The sequence below is a fragment of the Haliotis rubra genome, unplaced genomic scaffold (assembly GCF_003918875.1).
Source record: "Haliotis rubra isolate DU_JTF1 unplaced genomic scaffold, ASM391887v1 Scf151, whole genome shotgun sequence".
NCBI lineage: Eukaryota > Metazoa > Mollusca > Gastropoda > Lepetellida > Haliotidae > Haliotis > Haliotis rubra.
In genome coordinates, this window is record NW_025765459.1 from 1782895 (window position 1) to 1798477 (window position 15583).

Genomic DNA, 15583 nt, shown 5'->3' on the forward strand with positions numbered 1-15583 from the left:
TCGTTTAAAACCCTGGATAAACTGTTAATTTTGATGCTAAAAAGTGTGACAGACAAAATACTGCCTTGTGGGACACCCTGATCCTGATTATAATGGTCAGACAGGGTAGAACCCACTCGGACTTGAAATTGCCTGTCAGCTAAAACTTGGATATAAATTGAGGCAAACGGCCTCTCAATCCAAAATCGTGTAAATCTCTTAAAATACCATGTTTCCATGTAGTGTCATATGCTTTTTCTAAATCAAAAAGATTGACACTGCATGTTGTTTAATAATTATGGCATTTTTACAAAAGATTCTAAACGCACTAAATGATCGATGGTACTACGGTTTTACGGAAACCACATTGTATATCTGTTATTAAGTTATTGGTTTCCAGGTACCAAACAAGTCGATTATTTATCATGCGTTCCATGGTCTTACAAACACAACTAGTTAGTGAAATTGGCCTATAATTGGAAGGATCAGTATGATCACGTCCAGGTTTAGGGATGGGCACAACGATAGCATCACGCATACGACGAAGGGAAATTTCCAGTTGTCCAAATATCATCAAAAATATGTAACAGTGTCTCCAAACATGACTCTGGCAAGTGCTTCAGGAGTTGATAATGTATGTTATCAGCTCCAGAAGCAGCTATCGTGAGCCTGATCAAGAGCAGTATGAAGCTCATGTATCGAAAAGGTTTCGTGTAGTCTTCCCCATTATCTGAATTAAAATTAATAGCTTTCTTTTCTTGCTGTTTTGATATTTTTGGAATTCAGGTACATAATTTGCCGAGGAAGAATGTTTGGCCAACGTCTCACCAAGTTTATTAGCAATATCAGATTTATTAGTAAGTAACTCGTTCCCATCTTTGAGATGGTGTATGCTAGACTTAGAGCCCTTACCCTTGATTTTCTGGATCATATTCCACACCTTGGATATAGGTGTGCGAGAATTAATTTTTGATATATAGTTTCGCCAAGATAAGCGTTTACTTTGCTTGAAAGTACGTCGTGCTTTGGCGTTTAACATTATATTTGTCCAAATTGTGGACCATAGGATGGCGACGGAAATAGTGCTCGGCTTTCTTCCGTGCCTTCCTAGCCTGTTTGCAATCATTGGTAAACCATGGTTTTCGTACATGAGGAATTGCAGAGGACTTTGGGATACACTCGTCAGCTATATTATTTAGTTCATCCGAAAAACATTTTATGGCATCAGGAACATCATTAAAAAGTTCAGGCCTAAGTTTGTCACGACAGAGAGTTTCATATAAAGGCCAGTTAGCCTTTTTAAAATTCCATCTCGATGATGGAGGAACGTCAGATGGATTCACAGGTGTTAGTATCGTTGGGAAATGGTCACTTCCACAAAGGTCGTCGTGGACTGACCATTCGAATTCACTCAATAGGTTGGAGTCAGTAATAGATAAATCAAGAGCTGAATATGTTCCTGTGCCAGGATGTAAATAGGTAGTTGAACCGTCATTGTAAATGCATAAATCATTATTTGAGATGAAATCCTCCAGTAATTTACCTTTGGTGTTTGTATTAGTGCTGCCCCAGAGTGGATTGTGCCCATTTAAATCACCCATGATTATACAAGGTTTAGGGAGTTCATCATACAGAGCCTGAAGATCCACCTGCTGAACAGATGATGAAGGCAGAAATGTACAGAGAACAAGAGTAACTGCAACATGCAAAGTAAGTCTTACTGCAACGGCCTGGAGACTTGTTTTAAGTACAACCGGGCTGTGGATTACATCATTCGAACAATGATTGAAGATCCTCCAGTGGCTCTATAAGCCCATAGGAGAAAAACAATGATATGCATTATACTGACGTAAGTCAAAATGATCAGTCTGCTTTAGATATGTCTCTTGTAAAGCAGAATACTGACGGTTTAAAATCTTGGACTAAAAGATGTAAATCATTCAAATTCGTCCTGAGTCCTCTACAGTTCCACTGTATTAGAGGTGAAGAAACTATCTCTTCGAGGGGGATTAACAGGAGATCGACCCTTACTTTCCTCGAAGGTGACAAGCTATGTGTCCTATCATGGTTGTGGTCGGACACATCCATGTCCTCGAATGATCAAACTTGTTAAATAGTTGGACGGATTATTTGCCTTCGAGGGGTTCTACCACTTTGATTCTTTTAATTGTTTCAGCTCTAGATCTGGATTTGATTTTTTCAATTTGTTTCTCATTGTTGTCTGATTTTGATTTTGGAGATGATGTTTTGTGTGAGATGAGGACGGATCCTTATCGCTAGATGTAAATGGACTGATTTGATGTTTGTGAACTGGATGTTTGTGTAGGTTTCATGTACTGAGGCCGATATCAAAGTTGGAGCAGAAGATTTTGCCCAAGTGTATTCTGTCTGGCAAGCAACCGATTTACATGGAATAGATCTGGGAGTTGAAGTTGAAGCAGAAGTAGAAGCAGTTGCGGCGGCATAAGACGGGCCAGGAGTTTCCTGAGCCATGACATATTTCTTAGCCTCGAAAAGGTGATATTTCGGTCATGTTTGACACGTGAAATTTTTTGACTGGAGTTTCCATGTCGGGCAGTCTCTGGAAGACGAGGATGACTTCAGAACAGTTTACACAAGCAGACAGGTTAGTGCAGGGGGTACTGTCTTCACATTTGCCTCCACATCGGTGGCAGGCAGCTGGATTATGGCAGGATTTGGAGCCATGGCCATACTTTTGGCAATTGTAACACCTCAGGGGATTGAATGTAGGCATCGACCCTTAGGTGACAGTAACCAACTTTAAGTGAGTTAGGGCGTGACGGAAGACAGAAAGTAAACAAGTATGTATTGCTTTTCAGAATTTCATTGTCTCTTTTATATCGTAAATCGTTGTACAGCAGTGACTCCTTGAGAGTGCAACTCTGAAACAATGTCTGCTTCAGTCATGTCAGATAAGCAACGTCCTACATCACGGACGATGCCTTTGCTATTGTTGAGTGTCCTGTGAGATGAAACCTTTACAGGAACATTGGCCAGAGAGGAAGTTGAAAGCAGAATTTGTGATTGTATTTGTTTCTTACATTCAATAAGAAGAGATCCAGATCGTAATTTTTAACTTCTTTGACTTAGCCAGCCAAACCTTCTATGCCTTCATAATAGCAAAAGGATTCAATTTAAAGGGACCATCATTTGGATCAGACATTACAAGAAAGCGAGACCAATTTGCAGGATTTGTGAGGCTGTAGCAGCCTCGTCCTCCGACGAGAATGAATCATCTGATTCATGTGAACGTTTTTAAGTGGTGGTGCCATGATTGTATTGAATATGATTCACTCTCCTAGCTCCCACCCACCATGGAGTATCAACGAGGACGATGCCGTATGTCTGTGGATCTCCTACAGACGGCAACCAAGGATACTAGGAGAGTATACTCAAGCAGGAAAATACCTTGAAAAGATAGATCCTACCAGATTGGCCCATGAGCCACCGCCTTCTGGCATAGGACTCTAGGCAAATTACAAAAGTAATAACTTGTGCTTTTAGCAAATAGGAAATTGCCAAGACCAAACAATAAAATTTCGAAAGTCAAAAGTGTGCCAAAATACTTACCATGCACAGGGCTTGGCGTGACCAGCCGATTGATAGAACCGGGCCAGTTCTACCACCCGTCTAGGTGAAGTCAGGGCCGAAGTGGTGTGTTGGGCAAAGGAACACTGTTCCTGGAACCAGTGCCCTCAACCACCAGACTACCTTCCTCCACCGACACAGGGGCGCAACCCACGGCAAACGGGTTGGTGGACCAAAATATCCCCCCCCCCGGGTCCACAACGGGGGGTTGAAAGGCGCTTAGCGTGACCCAGCACCCACCACGAGGAGGTGGCCTTTCATGGGTGCCTGATGAGAGAGTGAGAAAGAATAAAACATAGCGAGGGAATATACAAACCTTGTCTGGTGTTCCAACCCTTCAGTCGATATTTTGTACCAATGTAAAGGAAGGAGGAGATATGGACTTATTCATATATTAAAAACAAGACCTCTCACGAAGTCAAAACAGATTTCTCTAAATGACACCAACAGCTCGTCATCAAAGAAACAGATGGTCCTATACATCAGGAGACCAGCCAAGTTGGCATCTCCAGGGCGCAGATCTCTTTCTGTACCATAAATGTCACGCAAAGATGTCCTTCTCCATCCTATCGCTGCTATATCCGAGTGTCATGTCAAGATGAAACACATTAAACTTTTAACGTCATTGAATCGTTAAGATTCCTATTTTCTGTTTGTCAGTAACTGAAACTACCCAAGTCTTACACATGTAACCTTGTGACCTTATGTTGCTAATAAAAGAAGGTCTATTTCAATTTTTGTTTTGTTTTGTTGGTATTTTTTTCTCTCAATTCAGATCTCAATGGTGAGCGAGTTAGTTTAGTATTACACCTCACTAAGCAATATTGTTATGCTTCTACAAATCGATCACAACAATTTGCTAGTGGTTTTTTTACATCATACATTCACAATACAAAGGCTGACATATGTACACATATAATATGACATATTCTAATGATATTTTAACACAATGTAATGTATATCTTTGGATTTCATATGAAAATAATTATCCACCAGGTTTATTAAAAAAGATCTACAACTGTCATTGTAGCAATTGTAATATCTACAATCATTACACCTATAATGTATGTGAAACTATGAGCAGAAAGGGGGTGACAGGTAGTAGCTGCTAGTGTTTGAGTAGCATACACTTACTTGCTAACACAAAGTCGGACATATTCTAATGAAAATAATTCTGACGCAATACGATTAATTGATAAATCCAATCTCTCTATCTCCATATGCAATGAATAAACGCCAATCTATCAAGCCAAATTGTAATATCTACAATCATTAACGTCTAATGCATGTCAAACAATGAACTTGTCAGAACAAAAAAGGGGTGACGGGTGGTAGCTGCTAGTGATTGAGTATCATACAGTTGCTAACACAAAGTCGGGCGTATTCTTAACAAAACAATAATTAGACTCCTAACAATAATGTTTAATTTACAACAGTGAAATAATAGATGAAGTTGTTTTTTTGGTTTTTGCTTGTTTGTATTTTTTTAGATGAGGCAGGGTTTGAAGGCTCTGGGAGTCAATCATTATTGTGATTTACCTCTTAAATGAGGCATGTATCACCTCTCCCTCGACATACCATAAACAAACACAGAGCAAGGTTCTATCATTTCCATATGTTTACATGTTATGAGGGAAAGATTACTTCATTAGTGTTATCAGACAGTTTAAAAATTCCATTTATGATGTAAATATTAAATGTACTTAGCATTATGCGGTGACGGAAATGTTATGATTCCCACTTGACTTCATTGTAATGCACAGAGGAGAGGTTTCTGCCTAAAGGTCCTTACACTCATGCTGGACGTCTTATAGCGAGGGAAGGGGTCACATATGGAAAACATTACTGGAAGTGCCTGTAAACACAATGCTCACATGGTGACGTAGACTACTAACTAACTATATTAATTAATATTGATATCAAAGGTTTTTAACATGAGCAGCTCAGGTGAAATATCAAAATATTAAACCTGCTGTGACAAATAGTTTAAAACATTTTCGTCTACTCCAGAACTTGAAGCCAGCCTGCGTCCCATTTCTCCCGTTCACACCCATGTTTATTTATTTAGAAAACAAACTATCTCCCCACTCTCCACGCTCAAGACATGCATTCCATTGACGGTGACTCATAAAACACTGCCGCCCTAGTGGTTGTAGAGATACCATATATGGTTGTCGTTACTATGTCTCGTTTTGACTTAATTAACAATCATACAGTGAGTGGCTTCATTGCAACTAATTAAGTAATTGTGTTTAATCATAGATGACCTATGACATCACCCATATCATTGCATGTCAATGATACGAGAGCTCATTAAGTGCATCTGACTGTGCACACAGATGGTTTCCATGAACGAGGGGGGAAAAACCATGTGTGTAAACGAACCAATCAGCATTCAGCGCGCGCGTTTTTCGAAAATAGGTTTATGAGCGCGCAGTTTTCCATATATGGGAATGGTACAACGCTAATTGCTATGCATTGTTTTCCGTTAATGAAGGAATGGTCCCTTAATTGCATAAACGCATAAGGTTAATCACTTGTGACCTCACTTTGTTTACCTGTGATGTCATGCATATATTTGCATATTAATGAGTTATTCTGCATTTTTAATCATGCATAATGATGAGGTCAGAGAGCCCTCGATGGTCACGTGGCTTGGTGACGTCATAGAGCCTATTTAAGGATGATGTTTTGAGGTGAGAGCCTCAATTGAGGCTCCGAATGATATAAAATTATACTGCTATCGTATTAACCGGAAGTCTGATGACGTCAGACTTCCGGTCACGTGACAGCACCTCCTCAATGAGGTGCTTTACTTATTAAATTTACCCTACTCTCCAGGGCCAGATAATACTACCTCACAAGTATATTGAACAGAAAATGACATACAACGCCATATATATTCATACATGTAAGCTGTGACTTGTGGTATAACTAAAATGTATCGTTGATAATACACTCTAATGCAATTGAAGTTAGAGACTGATATTTTTTATGATGAGACTTTTAATATTGCAAGAAAATCATTCCACAATAGGATTGGAAATGACACATGCTAATGAGGTCACGGTGAGAGAACGGTCAAACTGAAAATTGAAATTCACACAGTCGATAACGTGTATGTCCACCATGAGGTATGATGCATGTTTGGCACCGGCGCCTCATAGAGCCAATCAAACGTCTAAAAAACAGAACCTCTAAACTGCATCATGATTCATAATCTGATTTTAATCTGAAGTAAATACATAAGGTTTGTTTAATAATAAGTTAAACACTTTAAACTATAACAGGTTAAATAATTGATTGATTTAAAACATATTTTATTCACAAATGGGAAAGGAGTTGGTGACAAGTTATCCACCGTAAAATACCCCCACATATTTACACACATTCATTTCAATATTATACATCTTAGGAAGGAATAGATGGAAAGTATAGGGAAGTTAAAGAGAGAAGAGAGGTTTATAGAAACTACGTCATATGTGACTTAATCAAAACAACGTTGTGAGATTGTTACACAATTATGTATTTCAAAATAAAACAGATGTTGAATATAATGCCTTACAGTGTTGCACCATATGTATTCCCGCCAATACTATATATGTTGCTCGTTTAACTGACATTACATAACGTAAACATGGGAAAGATACATAGTGATTGAGTGAGTTTAGTTTTACGCCGCACTCAGCAATATTCCAGCTATATGGCGGCGGTCTGTAAATAATCGAGTCTGGACCAAACAATCTAGTGAGTGAGTGATTAATAGCATGAGCATCGATCGACGCAATTGCGATACGATGACATGTGTCAGCCTTGTCAGCGAGCTTGACCACCCGATCCCGTTAGTCGCCTCTTACGACAAGCATGGGTTACTGAAGATCAATTCTAACGCGGATCTCTTTATGGTTCGAAAGATACACAGAGCCAAGACTGACAAAAGCGACACGTGAAGTTTTTAATGACGTCGTAGGATTAGGTCACATGACTACGCTTTATACAAACCTACGTCATACGTGATACGTGACCTAATGAAAACAACACTGTAAAATTGTTACACAATTATTTATTTATAAAAACACCAATTTTGAATAAAATGCCTTCAGTAAGAGTGCCCTAAACTTTGAATGCTTGAAAAACGGAAAAGTGTATATATGATCAGCAGAATTTACACAAACAATGCAAAAGATATTGGGTAACATAGAAGAATATTAAGCACATTAAGTCGTTCAAAAAGTAGTCGGCCTAAATATTTTCTCAATGTCCAATGTTTGAAAAGCTTCCATTTTATTTTGAAGCAATCATTAGCAAACCCAGCTATAAAACTCATTTGACATCAAAACGAGAGCTGTAAAACAAACCGTGATTAACCTTAATCTAATTATCCTGTCACAACCACGTGACTATCTCTCTGAAACTCATTTCGGCTTGTCCAATCAGTTAATATCAGCAGAAGTATCTGATCTATGTCAACCAACCAAAATCGTATTTAAAAGACCTATTATATGTTGTGGCCAATCGCAACAGTAAAAGATTGACGAGTGATGTTTCGATTAGAAAAGAGGTCCGTGATTTCCCGTCAACGCACTTGACCTCACAGTAAATATTGAAACAACTTCAACTGTACATTGACTTATGGAATTCGACATTCTAAAAACCATCAGAAGACACGAGGGTGAGACACCATTTATCGTCAAAAAACACTCTTCATTAGTTCTCAATGAAAAATGAACATCTCTGAGCACTGTACTGCTATTAGACTTGCAGTGCAGTGATGTCATAGCATTGTGACGTCATCAAGTTCATGACGCCATAGCATTGTCGGGGCATTTGTACAAAATCTACTGTCAAAACGATATCTCCTAGGCTTGTAGATTATTCTTTTGGCCTTCTGCTCATCGTATTCAGTTTGTCTAACTGCATTTCATATTTGACCACTGACCCTCGCATTATCACTACCCTCCGTTTTGAACAAACGTCTGGCCGTCCTTGGTAAAACATCGACACTGTCCGAAAATCTCGGAATGACTCGGAACACAAAACGGCTCTCATTGGTCAATTTTCACGTGTGTTGGGGAAACAACAAACAAACATTGCAGACAGGGCAGAGAGAGGGACCATCGATGGCCATAATCTGTTGATTTTGGTCCAAGCGGGCACAAACAAGACCACCTTACTGCGCCAGATCAGAGATGAATTATCGAGGTAAGGGGGTAAGACTTCCGCCAGTATCCCCCCTAAATTTTAACGATGATGAAAAGTTTCTTTGAGTGGCATTTTTAGAAGTTGGATATGTCCTTCAGTATGTTCAGATATAATTATAGAACCATGTTTAAACTCATTCTTATGAGGAAAGGGTAAGGAAAACTATTTGATAGATGAAAAGATATATTGATATCCACTATCAATCCCTGGTAAGGGGTTAGATGGTTGGAGGGCAGTAGTTTCTTATATTAGTACCAACAAGAGTATTTTTAAGATTGGATAAAGCTCAGAATATTTTGTTTTGTTTCCAGATTCACCAACGGTCAGGTATGTGCACGTGTCACTAATTGGGTAAGGTAATATAGGAATGATTAAGAAGTTGAAATTTAATCCATATATGCCCTACTCGCTAGATGAGATTTAGAATTGATATTAAATGATTTCATTGTTGCTAATGCTTGAGGTCTTTGACCTAACTTGAGTCACATGTATTTCTATAAGAGTTTATCAAATTTTGGAAATTGTACTATACAAGGGAAAATTTAAATGATCATACATTGCCAACATGAAAGTGTCAGCATTTAATTATTTATAAAAGTCAATTTTCCTAGGATATTATCTTTTTCAAGAGATTGTAAATATGTGCTTTAAAGTATGTGGTAGCATTAGGTATTTGTTTATTATCATAATATTTCAAAAGTTAATATACCTGGACGATTTTGAATGATATGTATTGGTGAAATGCATTATTGAATAAAAATATTAACATGTGAACTGTTTGTGTATGTTGTATTATAATGTGGAAAGTGTAGTTGAAATATTTTAATTTAGTTACTAGTTTTAAATGGATATCTGTGATACACTAGTAGTTTTACTGTTCTTCGTCCACAATTGTTTAATTTCTAACTTTAATGAATCTTTTATATAATTATACACTGTTCTCGTCACGATATGGTTGAAATATTGCCGATGTGACGATAAATATTAACTCACTCACTCACTCACTCACTCACTCACTCACTCACTCTTTCAATCCCAGATATGTCTGTATGGAATGCATTACATTAATATTTTCGTTAATTGAACCAGAAAAACAAAATTGTTAGAGTATTAAGACATATTACTTCCATCACCTAACAAACGTTTAAAAATCAAATGTAACTGTTTCTGTTGATTTCGCTATAAATGGTTGAAACCATCGTTGATTTACTGATTAATTCTACAAGAATATAATCAATTTCACGTGAACTCAGAATCTTTTGTGTTTGTGGTAGGGCTGTCATTGGAAATTGCAATACTCAGACAGGATGTTATTGAATGTGGATAGCACATTTGGTATGATAGATACAGGTTTCCAAATCAGTACAAGACAAACAACAGTTTTGTTGATTACTGGTATGTATCCACGATTTAGAAACAAATACAACAACAAACAATGGAAATAATCACGATCATTCAATGTTTAGACTGACTTTGATCTATTCAAGGATCAAGCCTTTTTTTCACACGCGTTTGTTTACGTATATAGAGGGATTATTGTTAAATAGGCGCTACTGGAATTTAGATGAATAACATTATATAACTTCATGATATAATGCTGTTGATATTCCAACAAAATGCTGATATCCCACGGGTTCTGAAGAATTTCTTATATGTTACACACTACAGTCAAGATATATTTTTCCTTGCTCCCATTTCTGACGTAAAGCAGAATTACTCCCGCTAGAGTTTAATGTTGTTGGTTGGGGTCTTCAGGCATTGCTCATTCGCAATGGTACTACAAATTAAGCTGTGCTTGCGAATGGATCCAACGTGTTTAAGAAATAGGACTGAAATATTATGAACTGTATCATGTGAAGACAAGGGAAATACTTCAGGGTTTTGTAATTTTCACGAAAGTAACGAAAGACACACATATATGATAATGTCAAGTTTGATAATGTCAGTGGCACATTTCTATGTTCACTTTAATCATACCACGATTTTAATATTCATTTCTGAAAACCGTCAATAACAACAAGTAGAACAGTCGTGTTTGTCAGTATTAAGCATTCATTATCTTTGAATGAAATAGATACTATTTACATACGTTAACCACTACATATCACCTTTCATGAATCGTTTATCAATTCACGTTCAAACAGGGGTGTGATTAGGTTTAGGTAGAACTTAAATGATGCTGTTTCAAGTACTTGGTTTCCTCATCCATTCTAAGAATGGGATATCATGTTTGATGGCTTGTGGAATTGTTTATGGTGAATGTGGACGTCACCCAATGTATATAAATGCACAACGGTGTTTCATAAAATACTGGCTGAAAAAAGCTTATGACATGCTAATGTATTACGATAATTGTGGTTATGATAACTATGTTTCATCTGTGCGTAATTTATTGTTTTCATATGGATTTGGTTATGTTTGGTTATTTCAAGTTGTTGGTAATGAATCCCAGTTTCTTCAAATGTTTAAACAAGTTGCAGTTGACATGTACATTATAAGTTGTTCACTGGTCACGAGGGGGACATGGGTTGATGTACCCACGATGTTTGTTCATGTTCCCTGAGCCCGAAGGGCCCATGGGCCCCGAGGGACCGAACGCCTTAATGTTAATTTTGAATTGTTTCAAGCACGGGTAGAAATCTTTTTTGTAGCCATCGCTAGATTTTGCTGACAAGAAAAGCAGATTTAGAGTTATCTCCCTTCCATCGATTTGCATTCGCAAAACATCGGTAATTTCCGTACATCATACGTGATTCAAAGTTATTCGAGATAAAGAATTACTACCACGAAGTACCAAATGAGATACATTGAAAATAACAGAAGAGCGCTCAGCCAATCAGAAAGTGAGTGAGTGAGTGAGTGAGTTTAGTTTTACGCCGCACTCAGCAATATTCCAGCTATATGGCGGCGGTCTGTAAATAATCGAGTCTGGACCAGACAATCCAGTGATCAACAGCATGAGCATCGATCTGCGCAATTGGGAACCGATGACATTTGTCAACCAAGTCAGCGAAACTGACCACCCGATCCCGTTAGTCGCCTCTTACGACAAGATAGTCGCCTTTTTATGGCAAGCACATGGGTTGCTGAAGACCTATTCTACCCCGGATCTTCACGGGTCCCAATCAGAAAGCGACATGTATGTGTGAGGTAAGATAAACAGTCATGGAATAGCACAATTGAAGAAAGTTCACGGTATAAGCTGTACAGACAATTTAAAAGCCTTTTCGAGCCAGAAAAAAATATTTAACTATGTTAACGAATAAGAAACACAGATATATTCTTACTTGGATCAGAGTGAGTGAGTGAGTTAATATTTAATGTCGCATCGGCAATATCTCAGCCATATCGTGACGAGAACAATCCAGACAATAAACGGTGAAGACATTTGGAAGATTACTAGGATCAGAGCGCGCATTTTAAAAGTTAATGAGGGACGGTAGTTGGGAGTTGATTTCAATCAACGCATTTGCCCTATATGTAATAAAGGAATAGAAGATGAATTTCACTTTATACTTATATGTGAATGCTGTAATAAGTTAAGAAATTGCTATTTGCCACAAATGTACAACGACAATCCGTCTACTTATAAATTTAATCAATTATTATCTTCTACATCAAGTTATTAAATTATCTTTGTAAATATTTATGTTTAAGCTTTGAGCTACGACAGCGGCTGGTTAATGGATAATATATTTGTAATTGAGCATGCCACTTAAGCGTGTTTATAGTGTACCTATGCACCATTCATCATTGTAATAACTATTTGCATATTTGTTTATGGGCCGAAGGCCTTCATACGAAATAATGACATCATAAGGGATAACTATTTCAAATTACGAACTATGTAGGATCCTTTTAATAATATAACTTCTCATTTAATTATTGCATTTTTAAAAGACTTAGATTTGTTCAATGATTTGTAAACAGATAAATATTTTATGTTTGGAAGTTTAAATTAGCAACTGCGATTGTTAGAGGCTGTGTATCCTCGAAGGGGGTTAACGTATCGTAAAATTATTGTCCTCCTGACAGGGTACGTAAGTTCCAAAACTTTCAAAGTTAAATTTAAGCTAAACGTAGTAAATTTGTTCTTTTAAAATTCGGCTAAATTTTTTTACAATCGCCAGCGTCTGAGGGGATGGTGTAAATCCAACTAGGGACCATGCAGGTAGCAAAGGTACTGTAACTCCCCATGGTCCCGAGTATGGTGATCTATCTTCGGTTGTTGGCGATCTAAAGCTCATTTTTATACTGTCTTGTCCTAATTAGAAGTCCAATTTAAGAGCGATATGCTAGTTTTATTCTTAACACTTTGATATTCTAGTTGGTTTTACTGTCCTTCGTTGACAGTTTTTTTATAATTTACATGTATTAATGGTCAATTTGAAACTTTTTTTAGTCATGATATGGCTGAAATATTGCCGATGTGACTGTAAATTTGAACTCACTCACTCATACGGAAAAAAAAGACTTGACTTGAAATGATACTGTTTCAAGTATTTGGTTTCAACCGTTCTACGAATGGGATATCATGTTTGATGGCTTTACAGTGATACACTTAAAAGCCACGTACAGGTTAAATGTCGGCCCAAAGTATAGCTGACACATACATTTTAGCTAATGACAAAGACATGTTGGTACGTGTCATCCACAGGGAAGAAATGTGATACATAATCATTCCTGTTGGGGCGTGTAAGGTGGTACGGTTGCTGATCCAAGGGAAAGGTCAGTGCCATATTCATCACTAGTTTTTGTAATTATATATACGCTATTCTTACACACCCTCGGGTGAGAAACCAATGTGAGGAACTGGTATCAAACATATGTGTGAGATAGAATTCTAATCCCGTGATAGGCTACTCCATGGTGATGGCCTACGGTCAGGTTATGACGGACTACTTTCCTGATTAAAATTCATTGATAAGTTCCTCGTGCTTCAATCGAACATAAACCTGTTACTCGTGCCAAAAAAACCTTTACACATACCTGTTATGTTCGCGACTGCACATAAACAGGTATTTATACTATGAAACAGTATTTGAAGAAATATAACACGAATCTATTTATTTTCTAATTCCTTTTATTAAAACTTTTGATATCTAGTCATAAATTCAAAATCGCTCGAACAATCAGTGAAACCTGTGTATTAAAACAATTATGTGAAAATCGCCGTTCGAGATAAAGACCGGGATTCCCTTCGAATATTCAACATGTACAACATTAGTACTTTTACTGGAGAGATGCGACAAGTCATGTATCGGCTTGCAAAATACCTGACACGATAACGTCAGTGCCTGTCCATTTTGAGATCAATTTGCCTCGTTGTTTCTTTGATGAATTGATGATGATGACATTCTTCATTGATAAACATGATGAAGACCCACTTCCAGCTCCGAGCTGCTATGTGATTCCAATGTTATCAAATTCACTCAAGACACTCAGAACCAAAGCACACTCGTTAAAACAATGTACAACATGGAACGTTTGCAAGGGTTCATGAGTGCAAATGGCGGCACACGTCCTTTCTATTCAATCGAGCATGTACAGGAACGGTTTATCTACACATAAGTCATTGCTTAAGATATTTCTCCGACTCATGATAATGCAAAGTTCATGTCTTCATAACACACAGGATGTTATCAACTCACATTTCATACTGACAAAACCGTAAATTCCGTTACATTTCAAGTGGCAGTTTCTGGCTTGGGAAAACGAGAAGGCTGTGGTGAAGAAGAGTAGTTACACCTAATGACACACACTCAATAGTTTTGGCTCCGATTCGATGGGAGAACATTGGACGTAAACTAGTACACAAGTACAGATCCCAAATGACAATGTGCAGCGATATCCAAAACAATCTTCCGATGACGACAACCACCAAACGATGACAATGACGTCACACGCTCAAATATTTGCTTGCAAGAATTAAAATTGTCCACATTTACATGGTAACATCATCGTTTTAGAGTGTTTAATTAATGTTCTGTGATCGTATCTACTTTGCATTATCACTATTGCCTTGATGACGCAATGATGTTGCAGAAACGATTTTTGTGGAGGGTCACCATGGGGATTAGTACTATTATCTATTTACAAATCATTTAACAAATTTAATTCTTTTAAAAATGCATTAATTAAATGAGAACTTGTATTATTAAAAAAGATCCTTCATAGTTCATGATATAAAATAGTTATCCCTTGTGATGGAATATTCAACACAGTCAAGCAAGACATGCTTGACCGTGATCCTTTCATCACAAGGGATGCAAAACGGAAGATCCTCACCTTTCAATAGGTATTCATGAGTATATCTTGTGTGGCCAATACGACATCGTCGCATGATGACCTCTTCAAATCTGTACTGACAACCCAAGTAGTTGTAACCAATATATGGTTTTATGGCATGTAATTTATTTATACCTACTTGGGTGTCCCACTTCTTCTGCGTAAGATCACGGATATAACATCTAATGCTAGCTTTGTAATCAGAGTAAGGAATAAGAAGTGGTGTCACAGATTTGTTGAGTGCTGCCTTCGCAGCAAGATCAGCCATTGTGTTCCCAGAAATGCCAACGTGGCTGGGTAACAAACAGAAGACGATGTCGTATTGGCCAGTAGCAAGCTCATTATACAATTCAATAATTTCAATTAAAAGTGGATGTTTGCAAGAAAGATCTTTAATAGCTTGAAGGCACGAAAGAGAATCGGAAAAGATTATGTATTGTTAATATTTATGGTGTTTGTTAATATATTTAAGAGCTGTTAATATGGTGTTAGCTTCTGCTGTGAA